Raw genomic sequence first — 24,093 nt, 5'->3', positions numbered from 1 at the left:
CAGCCAGAAAGAAAAATATGGTAAGTATTCACCTCTATTTATACTTTTGGATGGTTCAAATGACTGTTGAGTTTACTTAAGCTAAGATAGGTATTTGTCTTCTTATTCTTGATTATGGAACGTTCAGAATGTCTCTGCATTCTATGTTCTTTTCTTTCTTTTTCTGTTTTATTGTTGTTGTTGCTTGTTTTTTTGTTTTATTCTGTTTTGTTCTTGTTTTTCATTTCCATTACTCCCCTCAGGAGCCAGGACACATCTGTGGGCACACTGGATTTTGAGAATGAATATGATGCAATCAATGCCAGAAACTTTGTAAAGATGAATCTAGCCCCCAAAACTTTGTTTTTCCTTTTTTGATGGTACTATTGTTTTGTGACATTAGTGTGACATGATTGGATATTGTTCAATAATTTTCAAAGATTTCTTCTCATCCAATACACCCAAACAAAATAAAATAAAACAGATACTGAAACTATATTATTCTGCATTAGTTTTAAAAACTAAAGCTTTAAGTCTGAAGCTATGATTCATCAATAGAATATTTACCTAGACAGTATGATACCACAAGTCCAACCTCAGGACAAAAGAAACAAAACTCAAGCTGGAGTTTGGACATTATGCTTCCATTGTTTATTTCTAGTTTGCTTGCTTATACATGCCTCTTTTCTTAGTTTCTCAGCTCTAAATTTCACATACATTGGTGAAATTTTTATTCTAAAATAGGTTAGTGTAATTTATTCCTTTGTAGATGTTAGATTTTTTACATCTAAAATATCCATGTTCCAACATATTCTTCAAATGACAAATGTCCATATTTGTGTCAAACGACACATTCTTCATTAATACTTTATGACCTATTGAATTAAAAGATCCATGCATTTTTATTGGTAGCCAAACACTAATGACAGCTTCTCATTTCTTACTCTATACAGAGTGCATTCCAGATTCTGAAATATGGCAGTGGTGTAGCAACTGACTTTCACCTCTCCTTTCACCTCATTTAGCCTGTGACAACTTTTAAAATACACATTAATGCAGTTAAAGGCATCAGTTGTGGGTAATGAACTCATAAGCCAGCTTTCAAATCAGACAAAAGCAAATACCTCGTCCTTGATAACTTAGCACAAAATACAGCCTGCTTAGACTCATGGAATTTCTACTGATTAAGTTGATAGTAATACCCTTGGGTGAAACATATTATTAAGAGAAGTTCTTTGTTCTTGTCCCTGTGGCATCACACATTTTGACTGTCTTCCCATTCCTTTACCCCAGGTATTCACTCATTTTTCTATTCTGCTTAGAGCTAAATATTTAATGGCTAACACTTACCTTCCAATATGCAACCTGCCAAGGATGCCCATCAATGCAGATTAAGCTACTACTGTCTTAGGCTCAATTTGAAGAAGGGTCTTACTTAGACATACACCAAATGCCTTTATAGCCCTTATCTTATTTAAGAAGATAGTTCAAACATCAGCATCAACTCTACTGTAGGGCTGGAATGGCATGGCAGGAGAGAGGACAGGGGCTTGACTTTCAGAGGGAGAATTTTTTGTCCCTCTTGACACTTTATTTTACATGGAGTGGCTTATAGAAAACACTCCAATGACTGATCATTATCCAATACCCACAAGTTTACCCTCGTTAGAGAAATTAAAGAGAAAAGCTCATTATTCATACAACAATTTGTTCCTTCTCCCCCTCTACCTCTTACTTTTCCTACCATTAGAATTGTCTACTTTTTTAATTTAGTGCGTGGGGGGGGTGATAAAAAAAACCTTTATAACTCCACTATTGCTTAGATTGTTAGTTGTTGTTATCCTTGTAGATCTCTGGATATTTTTCTTGTGTCAGATTAATCTTGAATCCTATAAGGCTCCCACTATTATGGTGTCTCTTGCTTGTAGGGGAAGCCATAGCCACACCTGCTTAGGGGCTGGCTACAGGTGTGCCTGACCATGCCTGTGACTGCATGCTCAGGGTGACATAAAGTGAAAGGCATACAGGTGGCTGGTTTTGGTTTTACTTTCGGCTTGCTCTACAGGCTGCTGCCTGCCAGTTAGCTAGGTCACTCTGTAAGTAAGGCTTTTTCCCTATTTAAATCCCTTGTATTTCTACCTGACTCTGTATTGGTATTTTCCCACATTATCTGGTGTCAGGATCGGGATCTTATAAACCTAGGTCCATTTGGGACAGCCTGCGTGTTCCACTGGGACTTTGGCCTAGGCCGGGAAAGCGCCCTCTCTCCACAGATGCTCCTAGCTCGCAGCTGACCCGCTGCACCAAACAAGCATGTCTCGCTGCAGCAGAGCTTCTCAGAACAGTCTGTCCAGCTGGGAGATTTCCACAGACCTCTCCACAGTTACTGTCGCAATTTCTAGCTGCAGAGATGGGACCTGCTCAGACTGCAGCCTACTGGTGCCCTGAGGCCTCCTGCCCTAGAGCCCAATAGGTCTGTGCTTACAGCAGCAGCTTCCCCTGGCCGCTGTGGCGAAAAGATGCATCTGTTTCAGTGGTTGTGGCCACAAGGCCGTCAACTCTCTAAGATAAGCATAGCCACTTTTGTGACCTCTCTCCACCCCTACCACAATTTTGCCTGACCAACCACTGCCAAATGCCGTGCTGAGTAGCTGAATGCCTGCGCCACCTGCTGATCAAAATAGTTACTGCATCTGGAGCTGAAATCAGGTAAAATTATGGTGGAATATTTATCATTTCCTAAAATTGGTAATATTTTTGCTTATTATGTGAATTCAATGTTTGAGGAGGATGCTAAATTGCCAATTACTGGTCTAAATGCCATAATGGCAGTTAGCTTGCTGGTACAAATAATATTACTAGCCAGAATCCTCAGGAACAGGGGAAAGGACAACCTCATCACCTACTTACAGGAAATAACAGCTTTATACAATGAGGTTTTGGAGAACAGATTAGGTCAGACCACAATTGTGCAGCAAGTGGAACAGAAATTGGATGATAATCTTGGCTCTGTGTCCAATACACTAAAGACAGAGCAGTCTGTTACCCAAGATGAGATGCAGTGTATTTATGATAAGATAAACACAGAGAGGAGCAGCTAGAGAAATTTAGAGATTCACTAACATGCTTGGAATCTTTTATGATTAAGAGATTGAAACTTTTCATGAGGATATCATTACTATGCTTAAAGATCATTGGGATGCGTCAGAGGCAGAATCACTCCAATCCGAAGCACCTACTACACCCAGGTATCACGACTATTCTAAGGTTGTTACACCATTAGTGTATCCAGCTACATGGTAGAAAAGCCAGCTTCTAAGAAACACCCTCAAGGACAGATGGCTTATGTATGGCAACCTATACAGCTGAAGGATCTTAATAATATTAAAGAATCAGTTGTCTCATATGGTCTCCATAGCCCATATATGAACAGCTATTACATTAATGGGCAACCTTTAACAGGGTGACACACTCACAGTTTGGGAATTATTGGTAGCAGCTGTACGTGAGAATTCGTGCCAAATCCAGTGGAAGGCATTGGTCAGGCAAGAGGCAAAGCTCCTTGAGTGTCAAGGCATAAAGGAAGGCTATAAAACCCCCCTAGATAAGATTCTTGGTGAGGGTATTTATGCTAACCCACAGGTTCAAGCTGAATATGATGACCATTTACTGTCCCTATGCAGGAAAGCAGCATTAAATGCCTGGGATAAGGTTCGTGAGCCAGGAGAATGCCTAGAAGCTTATTCCAGAATAGAACAGGGACATACAGAACAGTTCCAGGACTTCTTACAAAGGTTAACTAGGGCAGTATAATTACAGGTAACAGATCCGGAAACAAGACAATCAATTATATATACAATAGCTTACGAAAATTCAAACTCAATATGCAAAAGAATACTTTTGCCTTTAAAGATCAGATCAGCTCTGCTAGAAGAAAGGATTTTGCATGCAGCCAGCATTGATAATACTGTGCAAGATACTGGAGCTTGGTAGGAGAAGCCATTTTGAAAGGTTTAAAAAGTCAACAGGAAATTAAAAGTTCTAGAGGTGAGGATGCAAGGATTTGGAAAGGAGAAGCATCTTACAGAGGTCACCATAGGTACCAAGAGGCTAGAGGTTACTACTATTATGAACCAGATCCTTGGGTAGGAAGAGCCTTCCTCAGGAGACCACGAAGGCACCAGAAACCTAGATGTTTCAGCTGTGTTAGAATGGGATATATCAAGAGAAATTGTAGACAAATGAATTCTAACAATGCCTCATACTGAAGGCCACTGCCTTCTGGATTGTGTAGAAGATATGGTAAGGCAGGCACTGGACCAATAAATGTAAATTGACCAGGGACATGCAAGGAAACCCAAAAAGGCTGGGAAACCCCAAAGGTAGCCTCAAGAAGGCCCCCACATCGACAAAGGTATGGTGATTCCCAGTAGCAGTGGAAGACAATCTTTCACAGGATGAATATATAGTTCTTTGCCTATTGTGAAAAATAATACTTCTCTAGGTGGTAGTTTGAATAGCGATGAAGAATCAAATGTGACTGGACAAAATGAGAAGCCCATATTTTGGTAAATTTCTATTAATGATAAAAGACCCCAGTTGAAAGTGAAAATTAATAATAAAGTTATTACTGGCTTAGTAGACACTGAGGCAAATGTAACTATTATTAACCAAAAGTCTTAGTCTCAGAAATGGCCTCCTAGAGAGGCGAATGTACAATTTTTAGGAATTCGAACTCTAGAGTTCGAAAGAGTGTTAACTTGGTGGTCTGCATTGGACTGGAAGGACAGAAAGGGAGACTGAAGCCATATGTGGCAGATGTAGCTATAAATCTCTGGGGTCTTGATCTTTTAGAGCAATGGAATATTCAGATTAATATTCCTCCAGTGTTGGATACAAATTATGCACAATCTTTAGATAGGAGAAAAGACATGGTAAGACGCTATGGAAACCGGTTACCAACCATCCATGCTGTACAGAAACTAGGTACAAATGAAGGAGCTTCAGAGGAGCCAACGACCCTGCCATTGAAGTGGCTTACAGATGAACCAGTTTGGGTAGACAATGGCCTATGACCTCTGAGAAGCTATAGAATTTAGAAAAGTTAGTATAGGAATAGCTAGAGGCTGGACATATAGAGGAATCTACCAGTCCTTGGAATTCTCTAATATTTGTTATCAAAAAGAAGTCAGGTAAGTGGAGAATGCTGACAGACCTGAGAGACATAAATAAGGTAATTCAGCCAATGGGCACTCTGCAACCTGGAATACTGTTGCTTTCCTTGATACCTAAAGGATGGCCCATAATAGTCATTGATCTGAAAGACAGTTTTTTCACAACACCTTAATAGGAAAGTTATAGAGAATAATTTGCATTTATTGTACCAACTCTTAATAATTCACAGCCAGTTAGGAGATATCAGTGGAGGGTTTTCCCACAAGGAATGCTAAATACTCCTACTTTGTGTCAGCACTTTATATAGCAACCTTTGGAAATAATTCGTAAGAAATTTTCACAGTCTCTGGTTTATCATTATATGGATGACATTCCTTTATCAGATTCCAATAAGGAAACTTTGGAATGTATGTTTGAAATGGTTAAGGAAGTTCTGCCTCGTTGGGGATTACAGATTGCCCCAGAAAAGATACAATGAGGAAATTCTATCAACTATTTAGGTTAAAAGATAGACTTACAAACAATCAGACCTGAAAAGCTACAAATTAGAAGGGATCGTTATCAAACTCTTAATTCTTTTCAGAAATTATTAGTGGAATTTTCTCAAATCCAGACGATTATTGGGGTAGAAGCTCATGATTTAAAACATTTAAAAATGGCCTTTTAAGTTGATAAGGACCTACAGAGTCTGAGAATATTATCCCGATGAGGCAGAAAATGAGTTACAATTGGTATAAAATAGAATTTTGGATGCACATGTTGATTGGATAAACCTAATTTAGACTGTATTCTGGTTATCTTGTCATCCAGAGAATACCCTTCTGGGATTCTGACATAGAGGGAAGACACCATATTGGAGTGGATATTTCTGCCACATAAACAGAATAAAAAGTTAAAGATAAATATAGAAAAGATTTCTGATTTGATTTAAAGGGCAAATTAAGACTCTTTCAACTGACTGGAAAAGATCCATCAGAAATTAATAGTACCTTTAACTAATGAAGAGATTTCCTCCTTGTGGAAGGATAATGAATATTAGCAAATAGCTCTTACTGACTTTTTGGGAACAATTAGCAGCAACTATCCCCAAACTGACAGAATTAAATTCATAAAAAAGACAGTCTGGATTCTTCCATGTATTATATGACAAACTCCCTTTTCTGGAGTTCTTACCTTCTACACTGATGCCAACAAATCAGGTAAGGCTGGTTATAAAGCAGGTAAGGTAATTAAAGTAGTTCAAAGTCCATGTACATCAGTTCAGAAGGCAGAATTATATACAATTCTCATGGTGCTTATGGATTTTACAGGACCTCTTAATATAGTTACTGATTCTCAATATCCAGAGAGTCTTACACTTAGAGACTGCCGAATTTGTTCCTGATAATACAGAATTAACTTCTCTGTTTTTACAATTATGGGAAACTATCAGAAACAGAAGTAATCCTATATACATTATCAGATCCCATACCGGTCTGCCAGGCCCACTAGCACAAGGCAATGATGAGATTGATCATTTACTAATTGGAAGTGTGCTAGAAGCCTCAGAATTTCATAAGAAACATCATGTAAATAGCAAAGGTTTGTAAAAGGATTTCTCCATCACTTGGCAATAAGCCAAGGAGATAGTGAGAAACTGTCGTACTGGTTCTTTTCATAACCTAACTCCATTGCCAGCAGGTTGTAATCCTAAAGGCATTCAGAGAAATTAGGGTTGGCAGATGGATGTATTTCACTTTGCAGAGTTTGGAAATTTGAAATATGTGCATCATACTATAGACACATTCTCAGGGTTCCAATGGGCTATTGCTCTTAACTCTGAAAAAGCTGATTATGTTATTACACACCTGCTAGAGGTGATGGAAGTTATGTGTATACAGCCACAAATAAAAACTGACAATACTCCAGTCTATATCTCCACAAAATTGGAACAATTTTTCAAATATTATACCATAAATAATGTCACTGGTATACCACACAATCCTACAGGACAAGCCGTGGTTGAGAGATCTAATAGAAGACTAAAGGAGACAAACAATAGACAAGACTAATAGAAGACAAACAAGCTTGGAAGACTAACCCCCCCCAACATAGGTTGAATAATGCTTTATTGACACTAAACTTTCTTAATGCCAATGAAAAAGGACAAATAGCTGCCGAAAGACACTGGACTATGAAAAAACGTGCTGAAATGAATCAGCTGGTATAATTCAAAGATGTACTACCCTCTGTATGGAAACCAGGACATGTGTTACATCAGGGTAGGGGTTTGCATTTTTTTCCACAGGAGAAGAAAAACTTTGGATACCATCAAAGTTGATCAAGATTCAATTTGAAAAGGAAAAACCTCTCGATGAGGAGAAGTGACAGGTATTCTACTGAGGTATGTCTTATAAACTAAATAGTAACATCCCAAAGGAATGGGAAGTGTTTTGCTTTTATCTTCACAGGAAAACTCATCTCCAGAAGGCAAAAGACTGTGGATAGGTATATACTTAATAACAAAAGGTAGCTATAACTATCAAACAATAGGAACATGCCATATGGTAAACTTTACTGCTGTCTCTCAGAGAACTCTATTTCTCTTTATTTCCTAGTCCCTATTCAATTAAACCAATACTGGATTTAGAGATGGATTTGGCTTTCCTCCTCTAAAATCCAAGCACATTGTTTAATTAAACTTTAGAGTTTCTGTATTGTATCAAGATGCCATTTGATGTAATACAGAATAAGAGAAGAATTTTGGGACTGTCTTTGTCTTTTCTTGGCTCATTCTTTCAAGGTGTACACTATCTTGTAATCTTATTCTCCCATGGTTGCCTTTCCCATTATGTGTACATGCACTAGCAAACATTTCTCTGCTAATGGTTTATGTTTGAGTCCCACACAGCCAATGAAGTCTTGCCTGACAGCAATCCCTGGACACCCCAGAAAGAAAATGGGCCATACCTCCTCAACTGCACTGGATCCAACTTGCTCCATTTCAACTGACACTCCGGCCAAAGCTTCGGATACTAACTTCAATAAAGATTTCAAACAACATCTTCTATCAAGAGAATCCCATCTAACATGGACTGGATACAATCCATTCAAGACTTTTGCTACACTAATATTTTCTTCCTACAGGACCCCACTTAACTATCATTGTCCCATTTCAACAGGAAGTAACTTGGAGGATGCTATGCCACCTTTCCCCATTGTTGTCACTTAGCATAGTGTATATATGTAGTAGTTAGGGATAGCTTCCTATTGTTTATGTTTGGGATTGGAAGGAGGTGTTCAGGCTTGGGCACCTATTTCAGATGACTTTAGGGTTTAGTTAAAATAGATAGGATGTGACATAAGCAGATTGTTGTATCTTCTTTTATTTCACCTTTATAATTGTTAATTTTGGATACTTTATACTGTTAAGTTTTAATCCTTTTTTATACTAAAAGCGGAATTGTAGGGGAAGCTTTAGCCACACCTGCTTAGTGGCTGGCTACAGGTTTGCCTGACCACGCCTGCGAGGGCGTGATCAGGGTGATGTAGAGTGAGAGGCGTTCAGGTGGCTGGTTTCAGTTTCAGTTTCACTTTCGGCTTGCTGTACAGACTGCTGCCCTGCCGGCTGGCTAGGTTGCTCTGTAAGTAAGGCTTTTTCCCTATTAAAATCCCTTGTATTTCTATCTGGCTCTGTGTTGGTATTTTCCCACATTTCCTGCTCTCCTCTATTCTTCCTTCAACTCAACTTTCCTGCTCCCTTATGTCTTCCTCTTCTCTTCATTTCTTCCCTTCTCTTTCTCCTAGCTCCTTCTCCCCTCCCACATGATCCCAATTTTCTCAGGGGATCTTGTCCCTTTCCCCTTCTCCCGGCAACCATGCATGCCTCTCTTAGAGTCCTTGTTGTTTCTAGTTTTTCTGGTAGTGTGGATTGAAGGCTGGTAATCCTTTACTCTATGTCTAAAATCCATATAGGAGTGAGTAAATACCATGTTTGCCTTTTTATTCCTGGGTTACCTCACTCAAGATAGTTTCTTCTAGTGCCATCCATTTGGTTCAGATTTCAAGACTCCATTTTTTTTTTCCCACTGAGTACCCCATTGTGTAAATGTACCATATTTTCTCCATCCATTAGTCAGGTGAGGGACATCTAGGTTGCTTCTTGGTTCTGGCTATTACAAACAATGCTGATATGAACATAGTTGAGCAGATGTTCTTGTTGTATGAATGCACATCTTTTGGATATATTCCTATGAGTGGAATTTCTGGATGTTGTGTTAGACTGATTCCCATTTTCCTGAGGAATATCCATACTGATTTCCAAAGTGGGTGTAAATGTTCGCATTCCCACCAGCAGTGGAGGGGTGTTTGATTTTCTCCACTTTCTCTCCAGCATAAACTGTCCCTGGTGTTTTTTTTTTTTTTAACCATTATGAATGGAGAAAGATGGAATCTCATAGCTGTTTTGATTTGCATTTCTCTGATTCTAAGGAATATGAACAATTTCTTAAGTGTCTTTCAGCCATTTTAGATTCCTCTATTGATAATTCTCTGTTTAGTTCAGTAACCCATTTTTTAAATGGACTATTTGGTGTTTTGGAGTTCTTGAGTTCTTTGTAAATTTTGGAAATCAACCCTCTATCAGATGTAGGGTTGGTGAATATCTTTTCTCCATTCTTTGGGGACAGTTTTGTCTTGTTGACTGTCTAAGCAATAGTGTAAAGGCTACCTTAAATGCCCTTCCCTGATAAAAAGATTGATGATTACCTTATAGGCCATCATAGAGCCTTCATCCAGTAGCTGATGAAATCAGAAGCAGACACCCAGAGCTAAACACTGAACTGAACTCCTGGAATCCAGTTACAGAGAGGGTGAAGTGAGGCAAAGGGGTGAAGACTAGGCTGGTGAAACCCACAGAAACGGCTTCCCTGAGCATGGGAGAGCTCATGGGATCCAGACTGATAGCTGGGAAAGCAGCATAGAACTGATCCAGAGTCCCTGAATATGGGTGTCAGTGAGGAGTCTTAGGCTATCTGTATGGCCTCTGGTAGTAGATCAGTATTTATCCCTATTATAGGAATGGACTTTTGGGGCCCATTGCACATAGAGGGATACTCTCTCAGCCTAGACACAAGGGGGAGGGCCTAGGCTCTGCTCCAAATGATATGACAGACTTTGAAGATACCTCATGGAACGCCTCACCTTCCCTGGGAAGCAGAAAGGAAATGGTATAGGGAGTTTGTGGGGGGCATCGAAGGAGGGGAGGGATAGGGAACTGGAATTGACATGTAAAACAAGCTTGTTTCTAATTTAAATAAATAATAGAAAAAAATCCCTTTATATAACCCTGGTAAAGTTGTAAAGGAACAAGCTTCTATGGAAAAGCCTAACTCTTTGACCATAGGATGTTAGTTAAATGTCCAATTATGACCCATGCTTTCAGATGTCAATAGCTAATATCTACAAAACTATTGATACCAAAGTTTTTCTTTATTTCACTTACAGTAAAATCCATAGTGTTCACTCTAGTCTGATGATGATTCTATCTGCAAGAATTTCCTAAGATTTGTACATTCTAATAACTTTCTCTTGTCTGACACATTTTTACACATTTTTTTTTCTAATTGGTCATAAAACTTCTAAAACATTTGCTTACTTTCTGCATCTGCATGTTATTTTCCTCTGATAGATAGCTTCATGAAGCTGTTTAGGTCTTTCCAAAAGCCTCAACTTGCAAATAAGCACCATCTTAAGTCCCATTACACATTCTGATAACTCAGTGATTCATGCCTTAGCTTCCCTAAGGCATCCTGTACTTGTTTACATTATGATCTGCAAAGACACAATGCACTTTACTGCTTCTGTTTATTTTTCATTGCATCTCTCACAATTGGAAGTGTCCCTACAGTGACAATATTTGTGTCTTCTGCTTCATAACATATTCCAAGTACCTAGAAAATTCCCTGGTACAAAACTCAGTCCACATGGGAGGAATTGAGATTTGGATGGAGACAAAGATAATTATCCCGTTTCCTTATGGAGTCATAGTTGAATCATAATGAGAACAAAATAAATGGTAGTTGTTTGCCAATTTAAATCCATTTCCGCATTTTCTGATGGTAAAAAGATACACTTTTTAAAATATGTATAAATTTCACCAATATACACCACCACTTATTTTTCTACAACTTCAATTGTTTGTAGGACGATTGCATTCTACAGGTATTTCCATTGTATGACAGTATTGTGGTGGGGGGATTGCCAATATATTTGCAACAATTAAATCTACACATTTATAAGGTATACAATGAATAATTAGAAGCTCTTGATTCTACTGCTCTGCTGATATCTGCTATGTTTTAGTTCTAGCAGGAGTGCAATGGACAGTGCACTGAAGAGTTGAAATACTGCAGGCTTTTACCAATTGCTGTGGGTATAAAAGATTTCCTGCAAGAGAGTAACTACTAGAATATAAAGAGAAAACTAATATTATTTTTATATACAGGGCAGTGTGTATATAATTATGATATATAATTATATATATATATAAAACTATGATATATAAATATATATATATATATAATCACCTTTGTAGCATTCATAACCATTCTGGAATTTATGTAAGAAAGGACTGGCAACAGATTATACTAATATTTCATGTCAACAGCATAGTGTGGTTTTAAATTAAAGACTACAGTGTGTCTGAATTATATACATATGCTCCAAGTCCTGACATAATAGGTATTCACAATCTTCTCCCATACATTTTTCCTTATTAACTCATTATAAAGAGCAGCAATGATATTACCTGCTTTTAATTAAACAGCTTAGGTATCCTATTAATGAAATACATAAATGTAGATATAGATATAGATATTGATATTGTCTTAAAATCCCAAGAACTATTATAGTCAGTGGAGGGTTTCTGCTCTTTCCCCTTCCACAGCTGCTTCCCAAATGACTATTGAGGAGGGTTATAATGATCACAAATGTTTGACCAGTAGCTCAGGATCATTGCTAACTAGGCCTTATGCTCAAAGTAACCCATAATTCTTATCTATGTTTAGCCATGTGGCTTGATTCCTTTTCTCAGTGCAGCATTCTCATCTCATTCCTCTGTATGTGGCTCATGATTCCTGACTCCTCCCTTTCCTTTCTCTTCCCAGCTTCTGGTAGTCCTCTTGCCCTACTTATACTTTCTGCCTGGCTACTGGCCAATCAGTATTTTATTAAACCAATTCAAGTGACAAGTCTTTGCAGTGTATAAGAGCACAATCCCACAGCAAAATAGATTAATGTTAGCACCAAATTTGTTACAGCTATATGCACACCTAATACACTAGAAACCTTAAAATCTAAGAAATGCCATGACATTAGCTCCCTTTGTTTTAATTTATTTATTTAGTTTAGAAACAATCATATTTTACGTATCAATTCCCCCATTCCCTCGACTTCCTATCCTCCCATACCCCACAATCACCCCCCATCCACTCCGAAGGGATGGTGAGGCCTTCCATGGGGGAATCTCAAAGTCTGTCATATCATTTGGGAAACGGCCTAGGTCCTCCTCTGTGTATCTGGGTTGAGAGAGTATCTTTGCTTTGGAAGTGGTCTCCCAAATTCCATTTGCGCACTAGGGATAAACACTAGTTCTACTTTCACAGGTCCCATAGATTGTCCAGACCTCCTAACTGGCACCCAAATTCAGAGGACTTGGTTGGTCAAAGCTAGTTCCCCAGATTTACCACTGAGGTCCTTGTGCTCTCACTTGGTCAGGTCAGCTGTTTCTATGGGTTTCTGCAGCATGGTCTTGACTGCTTTGCTCATCCCTGCTCCCTCTCTACAACTGGATTCCAGGAGTACTGCTCAGTGCTTAGCTGTGGTTCTCTGGTTCTGCCTTCATTAGCTACTGACAGTAGTTCCTATTATCTTGTACCAATATGAGCAGAATGAAATCTTAGGGCATTCATGATTACTTACAGTGTTACTTTTGTCATTACCCTACTCATATCATCCTTAACATTTAGTTCCTTTTACAAATAGTTTTTGTTCTTTTCTGATTATTATTGTTTTTTTTTTTTGAGCCAGTATTTCTCTATGTAGCTTTGGAGCCTGTCTTGGACCTTGCTCTGTACACCAGGTTGGCCTTGAACTCACAGAGACCTGCCTGCCTCTGCCTCCTGAGTGCTGGGAAAAGGTGTGCCCCACCACTGCTAAGCTTAACAAATACTATGAATTGACATGGTTTTACAGTCTGTATTTCATTGACTCTTTCCTGCAAGATTAATGGGTTTACAGTGAATACTTACTTGTGACATTTCATTTTCTTTTTGTTCCCCAGTAATAAGTAGGATTTTATAAAAATAAAATGCTGAAGTAAACTAAAATAAGTATTAAACTAGAAATCTGCCTACATATCTCAATTGACTTCTATCATTGCAAGAATTACAATGAATAAACAATAATTATAACATCACATAATCCTTCTATTGTGAACTTGTTTAGATGACCCTTAGAGCAAAATATTAAATATACCTAACTCAGTTTGCAGCCAAAGAAAGAAGGTCAAAAATTAATGTTTCAGAAGTAAGGTCAAGCTGCACATAAAGTTTTCCAAGTGGATTTATTGGGAAAAAAATTTCAAAGGGAGAAAACAGAAAAGAAAGTTTCAGGAATGTGTTAAAATTAATCAGACTGTGTTTCTGTTTTTTCGTGTTCTCTACATGTTATCTGATTTCTGGAGGCTTTGTAAAAAAAAAAATCCTTTTTATTTCAAAATCACATGAGTTTTAGCTAGAGCCTACCCTGAGGGAAACAAAATAGTCTGTTCCCTTGGCATTAACTCTAAATAGTGATGCCACAAACACAGCCTTAGATCACTCTTTTGTCCTTCTGGTGCATTTTTGAAGAATCACTAACATCAATGAGTATTTTCTTTTGTACTAGAGACCCAATTATTTCTATTCCAATGTGAGTTTCTGCAATTTCTACAGTTTCTTTAAATGTAGAAATTCCTTCTATGGCTCTTTTATTTCATTTTTAATTAGTATTTTGTAGAAGAAATTCCAATAAATTTGGCCCAAAGAAATTTAATTCACCCAAGCCCTTACAGAACTCATGGTGTATCAGAGATGATCCACTGATGTCACACAAAGATACCCTGGTAACTTCTAAAGTTGAGCATATGATAACTTAGCCTCTCTTGGGTCTCTGGCTTACTGTCATGCATGGAACTTACAGCATTCTGGAAAATTGAAAGGGTATACAAATATTTCCAGGGTTAAACAGAATGTGAAATACACGTAGGCTCCTATCTGAGAAACTAAATCCAGTCCAAAACCACGAGGGAAAATTGCCTAATCTTGTCTACCTCCAAGAGCAGATATCAGTACATATCATATTCATATGCCCATAAAGTTTTTTCCTAATTAGCTCTGTATGATTCCAAGCTTTATTACACATAATTTATAGTGTAATATTTAATAATTTACAGCAGAGTGAACTGAGTCATCAAGAAGTTAAGTCAGCTTGCCAAAAGTAGTTTAGTTAGCAAATGACAAAGACTTGAAGACTTGATTCAAACACAGGACACCTGCCTAGAAAGTACCGTGGACATTAATTACAGAGAAGAGCTACCTTATTCAGAAGGTCCCATTCTGGAGAGATTTCTTGAATTCTCTGAAATGGAACTGTAATCACACAAAAAATACAACACACATGCATATATTTATAATATGTGGGTATACATATAAGTATAGATATATGTAATGATCACACTGAACTTAAGAGCTCAAAATATTCTCAAATATATGTTACTGTCAACCATAGCTACCACTTTAAAAATTAAATGTCACCAGACCATAGAAAAAACAGATTTCAGAATGTGGAAAACATTGTTCTCATTAATACTAGTTGAAAGAGATGCCAGCAAATCTTGTGATTTTGTTACGATCTTTTCTCATTACTGCATCAATATCACTGCAAAGAAGTCATATAAAATAGAAACGAGATATGGCTGGAGACAGCTGGGACCAATACATTTTATGGATAGACATTATGTGTTTTGATTGAAAGAACTTGTCATTTTCACTTTTTTCATCTAAGTGATGCAAATGATTTATGTTAAATTATCTTAATTGAAACCAATTAAATTGTAAAGGTATTGTAGCTGAAATTATATGCACACTGTGCCATAAACTGAGAAAACAGAGTTCCCTTAGATTTAGCCCATTTCTGAATTGAAAGCTTGAATACCACAGAATAGAGTAGAAAACTTATATACAACACAGGTCAGAACAGACAGCCTATACTAGGTAAAGATTTGTTATGTACAGTTTCTTTTCAAATAATTCATACAAAAAGAGTACTGTTTCCTTTATGTGTTTGATTTACAGCATTTCTACTAAGTATTATTGCTTTATTTTATTTTTTAAGATTGTAATACAATTATGTGTCTTGCTTCCCATCCCTCCCTTCAAATCCTCCCCTATATGCCTTCTCACCATTTTTTAATTTGTAACTTTTTTCATTAATTGTCATTGCATGCGTAAATGTATATGTGTATACATATTTATTCCTAAACATAATTTTCTAAGTTACATATGTTACTTGTATGAATGTTTTCATATTGGGACATTTGGCCCTAGGGATGACCACCTCTCTGGCTCCCAGCTTTTCTCACAGACACTGAAGATAATTCTTTCCTCAGTATCAGGGTTTGTTGTTTTGAATTTGAGTTTTGTTTCTTTGATTTGTTGGTTGTTTACTCAGCTTTGGTCTTTTTTTACAGTGCTATGTAATGAACCCAGTGCCTTGATAATGCAAGAATTTCTTTTTCATTGAGCTTCAATTCTGGTCTTATCGTTATAATTACTGAAACCATTCTTAATCAAAAAGCTACTAGGTCATTTGAAAGAAGTGAGATATTCAGCAACAGCCTTAGCTCATTATGTATTTGGAAATGACCTACATTTTATCTCCTGGGTTTGTTGTTGTTGTTTTGTTTTTTTGAGTCAGGGTTTCCCTGTGCAGTTTTGGAACCTATTCTGGCACTTGCTCTGTAGACCAGGCTTGTCTGGAATTCACAGAGACGTCCTGCCTCTGCCTCCCTAGTGCTGGGATTAAAGGCTTGTGCCACTAACGCTGGGCCTTATCTGCTGTTTTTATTGTTGGCACTCAGATGGCAGTGGCAAGCCACCATGCTCAGGATTTGCAGCAGTAGGGACTGAGGTATTTAGCTTTTGGCTCACTAGGGGGATATTGTTACCCACTGAGCATTATGGAGTTTGTTTTCCCAAATCTTAGTCCTTTTCTTTGTGTGGCTTCACACTTAAGAAGGCAGAGGAACCTCTTCTATTCCAAGTTGGTGAAGAAATCTAATAATAAAGTCTCCAGCTTATTAACATACTATCATCAAAATGAAAATTCTTCTCTTTCTTAAAAGTTACAGAAGCACCTTGCAATTTCATTTCTTGTATAAATAGCATTCAGTGATTTATTGTCAATACAGGAGAATCAAATTTGCAAAAATTGCAAATTCTGTTGCAATTGTAAAACAGAAGTCAATCAATGCTGAGCAGGCCACTTGTGCCATGCCTTACCTACTGATGAGTATATGCATGACAAATGTCTATGACAAGGATGAGTTAACACATGGTCGAAAGGGGGACTGGCTAATTATAAATTAATATGCCTGCTCTAAAAGGAAATAATCCAACTGGAAAATAGAACTAGTTTTTAGGTAAGTATTTCATAGTTTGGATGTTCATGACAATACTTTTTAATCAAGTGTTAGTCAAATTAAATTTTAAATCAAAATTTAAACAAATGATTATCTGTATATGCTAATTTCTCAGTAACATATCTAAGTGGGTGGTTTGTTTAGAAGAATTCATAAACACCAAAATTATAAACAGTTCATCCGAGATTTAAATAGCATTAATTTTTTTCATTAATCAGAATTCAGAAATAGGTTTTTCTGTGATTATTCGCTGTACTATACACACTATATATATATAACACTTAAAAATTTAGTCTTAGTTTAGCATAATTCATTTTTATGTGAAAAATATACCTCTAAAGCAATTATAGCATTTACAGATCCTAGTAACATATTTTCAAAAACATTGAAATGCAAGTTTACATCTTGGCTATTGAAAGTTGTCTAATAAGTTTTAAATCGATAACTACTATATGGCAAGAAAGCAGTGTGTGTGTGTGTGTTTGTGTGTGTGTGTGTGTGTGTGTGTGTGTGTGAATTTATGTGATTCTTTCTGTGTATGTTCATTCTGTTGTTCCTTATTGCAATATATTGAAACTTTGTCTCTCTTTGGACAATTCAATTATTTTTATATAAACATTGTGCTTTTAATTTAATATTTACTAATAGAGGTATATCTAAGATCAAAATAAAGCCTAAATTTTGACCCAGTGTAAGATGCTTCAGAATTAACTTATGTCAGGCAATTTTTAGTTTGATTACTGAAGACTTTATAACACACTACATAATCTACCTCATTCTTCACATCAACAGAGCCCTTTAGCTACTTGCATTTTCTTCACATTTAGGTTTTAGTTAAACACTATTTTCCTCTTCTCTGTCTTGTTTATTACTTTGCTTTGTTTTGTTTTCTATAAGAATATCTTTTAGAATAATTTGTTTTAGATCAGAGCAGAGGTTCTGTTAATCCCACTTTTGAAATTCTTATATAATTCAGCATTTACCTCCTCTACCCTTAAATGAAATATGTACACTAATATGGGTGGATTATTAGCTCCTGTTTTGGGATAGTATTCCATCAAGAAAGATGCCAACATTATTTCAAGCACTTATTTATATATGTACATATTAAGTTAGGTAGATAGGTATATATGCCTATATCTAGCAAACTATCCACCCATCTTGCTGAATATTGTTAATCTATGCTTATTTATTAACAAAAAGTGTATTTCTTCATCTTCATAGGTATATAACAAACATTCGAGAGATCTATATGAGTTATGTCTTTCTTTATATCCATTGTCACTATATATTGGACGACTACTTATACAAAATGGTGCAACATTATTTTTTTCAGACTCATACTATTATGATAAAAATGTATTGAGAAAATTATTGAAAAACACATATAATATTTTATACACTGGCTCACTCTAGCTAAGTTAGTCCTCATTTCAAGTCTGTGAGATAGTTATAGCATCTACATTTTGATAAAGAAGACTATGGAGGTGCTAATAACCATAAAATAAAATGAATAATTCAGGAATAAAGAGATGGGGCAACAGTTAAGTGTTGAGTTTCTAGGCCCCATATCAGGATCCTACAACCACTTTTACCTCCAGTTCCTTACCTTCTCACACATATATACAGAGATACAGACACATAATGAAAAACCAGTCTTAAAGAAAGTGTTTTATTTGGTGATATTTTGATGTGTTAAGTTGAAATCTTTAGTGGTTTAGGTAATGGTTTAGTGTGTAACATCTAACATGAACACATTTTCATCAAATCATGGTTACCAAAACCAAGACACTGTATTTTCTTATATTTCACAGCTTATCTCAAATTTTAAGGATAATATTGCCATTGATTAGAATAATTTTGTTATTTAGATTAATACATAAAAGATTTATGTTTTTAATTTAAATTAGAAACAATCTCATTTTACATATCAATCCTAATTCCCTCTCCCTGCCATCCTCCCATCCCCCACCCCATCCCTCTTCTTCTCCCCAGGGAGAGTGAGGCCTTCCATGGAGGATCTTCTAATCTGTCACATTTTGGGAGCAGGACATAGGCCCTCCCCAGTGTGTCCAGGCTGAGAGAGTATCCCTCTATGGGTAATGTGCTTCCCAAGTCCATTCATAGACTAGGGATAAATACTGTTCTACTACAAGAGGCCTCATAAATTGCCCAGTCCTCCTAACTGACGCCCATGATCGGGGGCCTGCTTTTGTCCTATGCTGGTTTCTCAGCTGTCATTCTGGGGATCTATGAGCTCCCTCTTCTTCAGGTCAGCTCTTTCTGTGGGTTTCCCCAGCCTGGTCTTGAGCCCTTTGCACACTACTCCTCCCTCTCTACAACTGCAATCCTGTTTGGTTCAGTGCTTAGCTGAAGGTCTCTGATTTTGCTTCCATCAGCTGCTAGATGAAGGCTCTATGATGGCATATAACGTAGTCATAAATTTCATTATAGGGCAAGAGCATTTAAGGTAGCCTCTCCACCATTGCTTAGATTCTTAGTTGGGGTCATCCTTGTAGATCTCTGGTCATTTGCCCAGTGCCAGATTTCTCTTTAAACCTATAATGGCTTCTTCTATTAAGGTATCTCTTTTCTTGCTCTCCTCTATACTACCCAGGACTCAATCTTCCTGGGCCCTCATGTCCTCTTCCCCCTAAAAGATGTTTTATGTTTGAAATTAATTTTTACAAATTTTAAAATAAATTTAACTATATTTATGAACAAGAGAAGTTGTGTTACAGATGTAAAAATAAAAATAGTCAACAATCACTGGAAAAAATAACAAATTTCTATTTAGTCTTTTACAATAGATAGCAAATTCACATATAAGAAATTTTATTCAGAGAATACATTAAAATATAAGAAGACTTCCTATACATGGACATTATGGGTGTGGTGAATGCTTCATAAAGTTAATTTTTATGTCTATTCATCTGTTACTATAAAGGAATTATGCATTAGAAACAGAGAAGATGTTTAGATAATTTAAAATCCATTATAAGCTGATACACTTTCACAATTAATTTTCCACTTAGAGGAGAATTCAGTACCTTGAAATAACTTGCAGATGGGCATTGTCATCAAGAAGGGAACCTCTGTGGCATTAACCTAGAATAATTTTAATCTGTATTAGGAACTCAGGGTTCACTTATGTCTCATACTCAGGGTTGGAATAGGCTGGTTCTTGGAAGGAAGATGACTGAGTTCCCAGGGACCCTAAATTTTGTGCTATTGTTGGACTTCAAAAGCCTTTCCTTGGAACATCTCCTTTGTAATGGAAATGCTCCTTGGAATGAGAGATTTGCAAATTCAGGTTTTCCTGCCTGGACTCCTTCCTAAATCTTGCAAAGATGATATAGTAGCAAAGGTAAGAGGGGGAAAAAATAAAAGGACATATTCTGATACATACTGCCTATAGCATTAGGTAATAGATTCTTAATTGTTGTTCTAAGAATTACAAAAATAATGTAACCATAGATATTTATCACATTTTATGAGTCAAGAGTGTGTCCAGCTAGCAGTAGTCATCACTAGACCTGCTGGGATCCACTTCCCAGTTTACTCAAATTACTGGCAAGGCTGTATTGCTGCCATACTTTTGGACTGACTTCAGCTCCACACAAGCTGCAAGGTCAAGGCTTCCATTGGTAACTTGCCACATGGACCTTTCCACAGAGTTATTCACAAAATGGTAGCTTGCTTCATCTGAACAGGAAAAAAAGAGGGCCAACAAAAGCCGCAATCCTTTCTTCATAATCTGGTTATAGATAGACAGCTGTCATTAGAGTACATCATATTATCTTCATGTTAATCCGAAACCAGGGCATTTCTCACTAATGAGATGGTGGATACTGGATGATTATTTCTAGGAGTTGTTCAAACAGTGACTGTCATAAACAGTCTTATGTGTTTTCTGTCTAGACATATTTGTGTGAAAATCACTTCAAATATCAATGTAAAGGTAACAAGTACATTGTCTTTAGCAAAACAGATAACATACATTGCCAGAAATGGCTTCATCAACAACTGTTGCTTCAGTATTACTGCCAAGCCTAGTTACTACTTGTTAAACTTCATTCCACTAAGTGCTATTTCAGGACCATATTATTTGAAACAGATGATGAATAAAGGTGTTGTGATTTGCCTAGCATATTGTTTATTCAATATTTGATAAGTGTTCCTGCTGCTTGTTTGAAACAGAAACACCAAAGACAGGTATGAGAAACTTGGCCAAGATTCTTTGATTCCATGTGTAATATTTTGACAAGAGCAATATATAAGGAGAAAAGTATAAAGAGATAAAATCAGGATTTCCCATGTGAAATGATTGTGTGATAAAGAAAGCTGATTCATTACTATAAATAACTAGATTTGAATATTTCTAAGTCCTGGTGTGGAGCAGATTAATTTGATTTCAAGTATCATAACTTTGAATATTATGGTTATTCTGAAGATCATGTAAATGCCTTTTGAACTTGCTTTACATGAAACATTTTATACATACATTGAATTATGCATACTTAAAATGATTTATTTATTTATTTATTTATTTATTTATTTATTGGTTTTTCGAGGCAGGGTTTGTGTAGCTTTGAAGCCTATCCTGGCACTCGCTCTGGAGACCAGGCTGGCTCGAACTCATAGAGATCCGCCTGCCTCTGCCTCCCGATTGCTGGGATTAAAGGTGTGTGCCACCAACGCCCAGCAAATGTTTTATTTTATGTCTTGTTAGTTATTAGTTTAATAATAGAAGACACCAAGAAACAACTCTCTGATGTATCTAGTCCCCTTATCTCTAAATGTAAGTATTGGTTGGACATTCTAGAACAATATGACCACCAATTAGCTCCATGAATGTGTACATTGTTTGATGTATTTTCTAATATTTTCTAGTATGTACTTAACACATATTTAGTGAATAATGATAATATTTATCATTTCAACATAATTTCCACATGAATTAGACTGTATTACTCTAAGTAGTTAATTAATAATAATTGAAAAAACATTTTTAACACCTAAGACTTTGGTTTTTCTAACATTAAATATTTCCTTTCATGATACATTAATCACTTTATTGTGATGAATTCAAAAAAGCCATATCACACCGCTAGAGTGATTGTCCAGCCAAACAAACCCTTGTCTTCTGCAAACTCCATGCATTATGATTAACTTTTATAAAGCTAGAATGGCCCTTTTGAATATTTGGAGTTTTGTTTGAGAGTTAGAATTGTTATGAATTACATTTTTTGGACTAACCAACCACATTCATCACACAGACACAAAAAATGACAAAGGTAAAATTATCAAAAATTAAGTTTATCTTTTCTTTTATGTCTCATGAGTCCTTTTCCCCTGAATTCAGTACTTCCTAATCACCTTATATTACCATTTATTGCTCTCTTTTCTAAATATTATACTATCTAAACACTCATAGTTTACACACAAATACACATATGAAATTGACTAGGAACTTCAGACTAAGGAGTGACCCAATTTATTAGTATACACTCAGTCTGTCCATCCATTTCCTGCTAATTTCATGATTTAACAGTTGAATATGTATATGCATATATATTGTACCTATAGCATGCTTTCATTATGAATTCATTTTTGATAGACATCTATTTTGGTTCTATTGAATTTCTGTCAGAAGTAGAATATGAATAAATATGTATGTGCAAATATTTCTGTGAAAGGATATGGAGTTCTCTGAGTATATTACTAAAAGTGTAATAGCTGGGTCATATTATAGGTTCTATTTCTAATATTTTGAGGAACACCAGACTGATTTTCATAATGTCTTACCAATAACAAATAACTCTTCTTCTTTTTTACATCAGAAACATCAAAATTTGACAAAGAAAATGAAATATGATACTCAACAAAGGAAGAAAAACCTGTGCTTCTGGGTTGGCAGAATTACAATTGTAAAATACCTATAATATCCAAATCATTTACCAGTTTATTGGAATAACAATCAAGTATGTGTTTTCACATTTTATAGATATAAAAAAATAAGCAAACAAACTCCAAGATTTTATATGGTACCTCAAAATAAATAAAAAGGAGTTAGAAAACTATCATCATAACTGACCTCAAATTATAGAGTTAAAATGACAAAGATAGTATGGCATGAGGATCAAATCAGCGAGGTCAAAAGTGGAAGAAATTTGAAGACCAGAAGAAGTGGACTGTGTTACAGCCATGTTATTTCACAAATGAGGCAAAAAACTGCAGTGAAAAACAAAACAAAACAAAAAGCTATTAAATAAATGGCAGTGACAAAACTGTATATTAAGCTGCAAATTAATTGAATATTTTTCATCTTGTACAAAAATCAGTTCAAATGAGTCAAAGATTTTAATTTAGTGGTGAAACTGCTAGCAGAAACACCCTGGACATTTTCAAGACTTTGGATTAGAGTAGGTAAGAATTTTCTGAACAGAACTTCAATAGCACATGGACTAGCCCCAATATTTAATGTGTGGAACAACAGGAAATTGAAAAAAAATAGCAATGACAGAAACCATTAGCAGAACAAAGATACACCACAGAGAAAAGGAGAAAATCTTTGTCATTTGTACTTCAACATATTTTAAATATATCTCCTTAACATGCCTTTATTATACTTCAGGTCATTTTAGACCAGGAATAGAGTCCCATTTTATTGTTAATATTTTCTCAAGTTTAGTGGTATCAGTTCTCTTAAAAAGTAAAAGATAACTGGACTGATTGAAGGGTGTGTTTATTCTGAGATTTATAAATTTGTTATTTTTCTAAATTAAATTTTCATTGTATATTATTAATTTCATTTTACTTATACTTCTCATTAATCAGTGAAATATTCATTATCATGTTCCTATACAAACATGTAAGAGCCATCACATATTTTTCAACGTCATATTAAAATAGATTTTTAAAAACCTATCAGATGCATCTACTTTTAAATCTTTTAAAAGCATGTGTGTTTTGGTTACTGTAGTAGTAAATATTGACTACTAATTTCCCAGAATTTAAAATATGTTTGCAAAGAATCTGAATACAAGTGAGGAATTATCGAGATTGAACAAAAAGAAAAAAAAATCCCCGAGTACTGATATTCATTATTCTGTGTGTTCTGATCAAGGATACATATCATCATGAGCCCTAAGCTCCTGCCACCTTGACTTGCTTCTTTAGAATGTCAACCTATCTTAACCCTTACCTCCCTAACTTGC

General features: G+C 36.1%; 1 long non-coding RNA gene across 1 annotated transcript; it reads left to right on the top strand.

The window, feature by feature from the left end:
• Positions 1–19,542: 19,542 nt before the first annotated feature.
• LOC118239737 lies at positions 19,543–23,803 on the top strand. The gene is made up of 2 exons (XR_004772593.1): positions 19,543–20,240; positions 22,717–23,803. It is a non-coding gene; the product is annotated as an uncharacterized LOC118239737 (long non-coding RNA).
• Positions 23,804–24,093: the final 290 nt, after the last annotated feature.

Source organism: Cricetulus griseus, assembly GCF_003668045.3.
Source record: "Cricetulus griseus strain 17A/GY chromosome 1 unlocalized genomic scaffold, alternate assembly CriGri-PICRH-1.0 chr1_1, whole genome shotgun sequence".
Classification (NCBI taxonomy): domain Eukaryota; kingdom Metazoa; phylum Chordata; class Mammalia; order Rodentia; family Cricetidae; genus Cricetulus; species Cricetulus griseus.
Note: the sequence above shows the minus strand (reverse complement) of the source record. Positions and strands in the feature narration are given on the sequence as shown.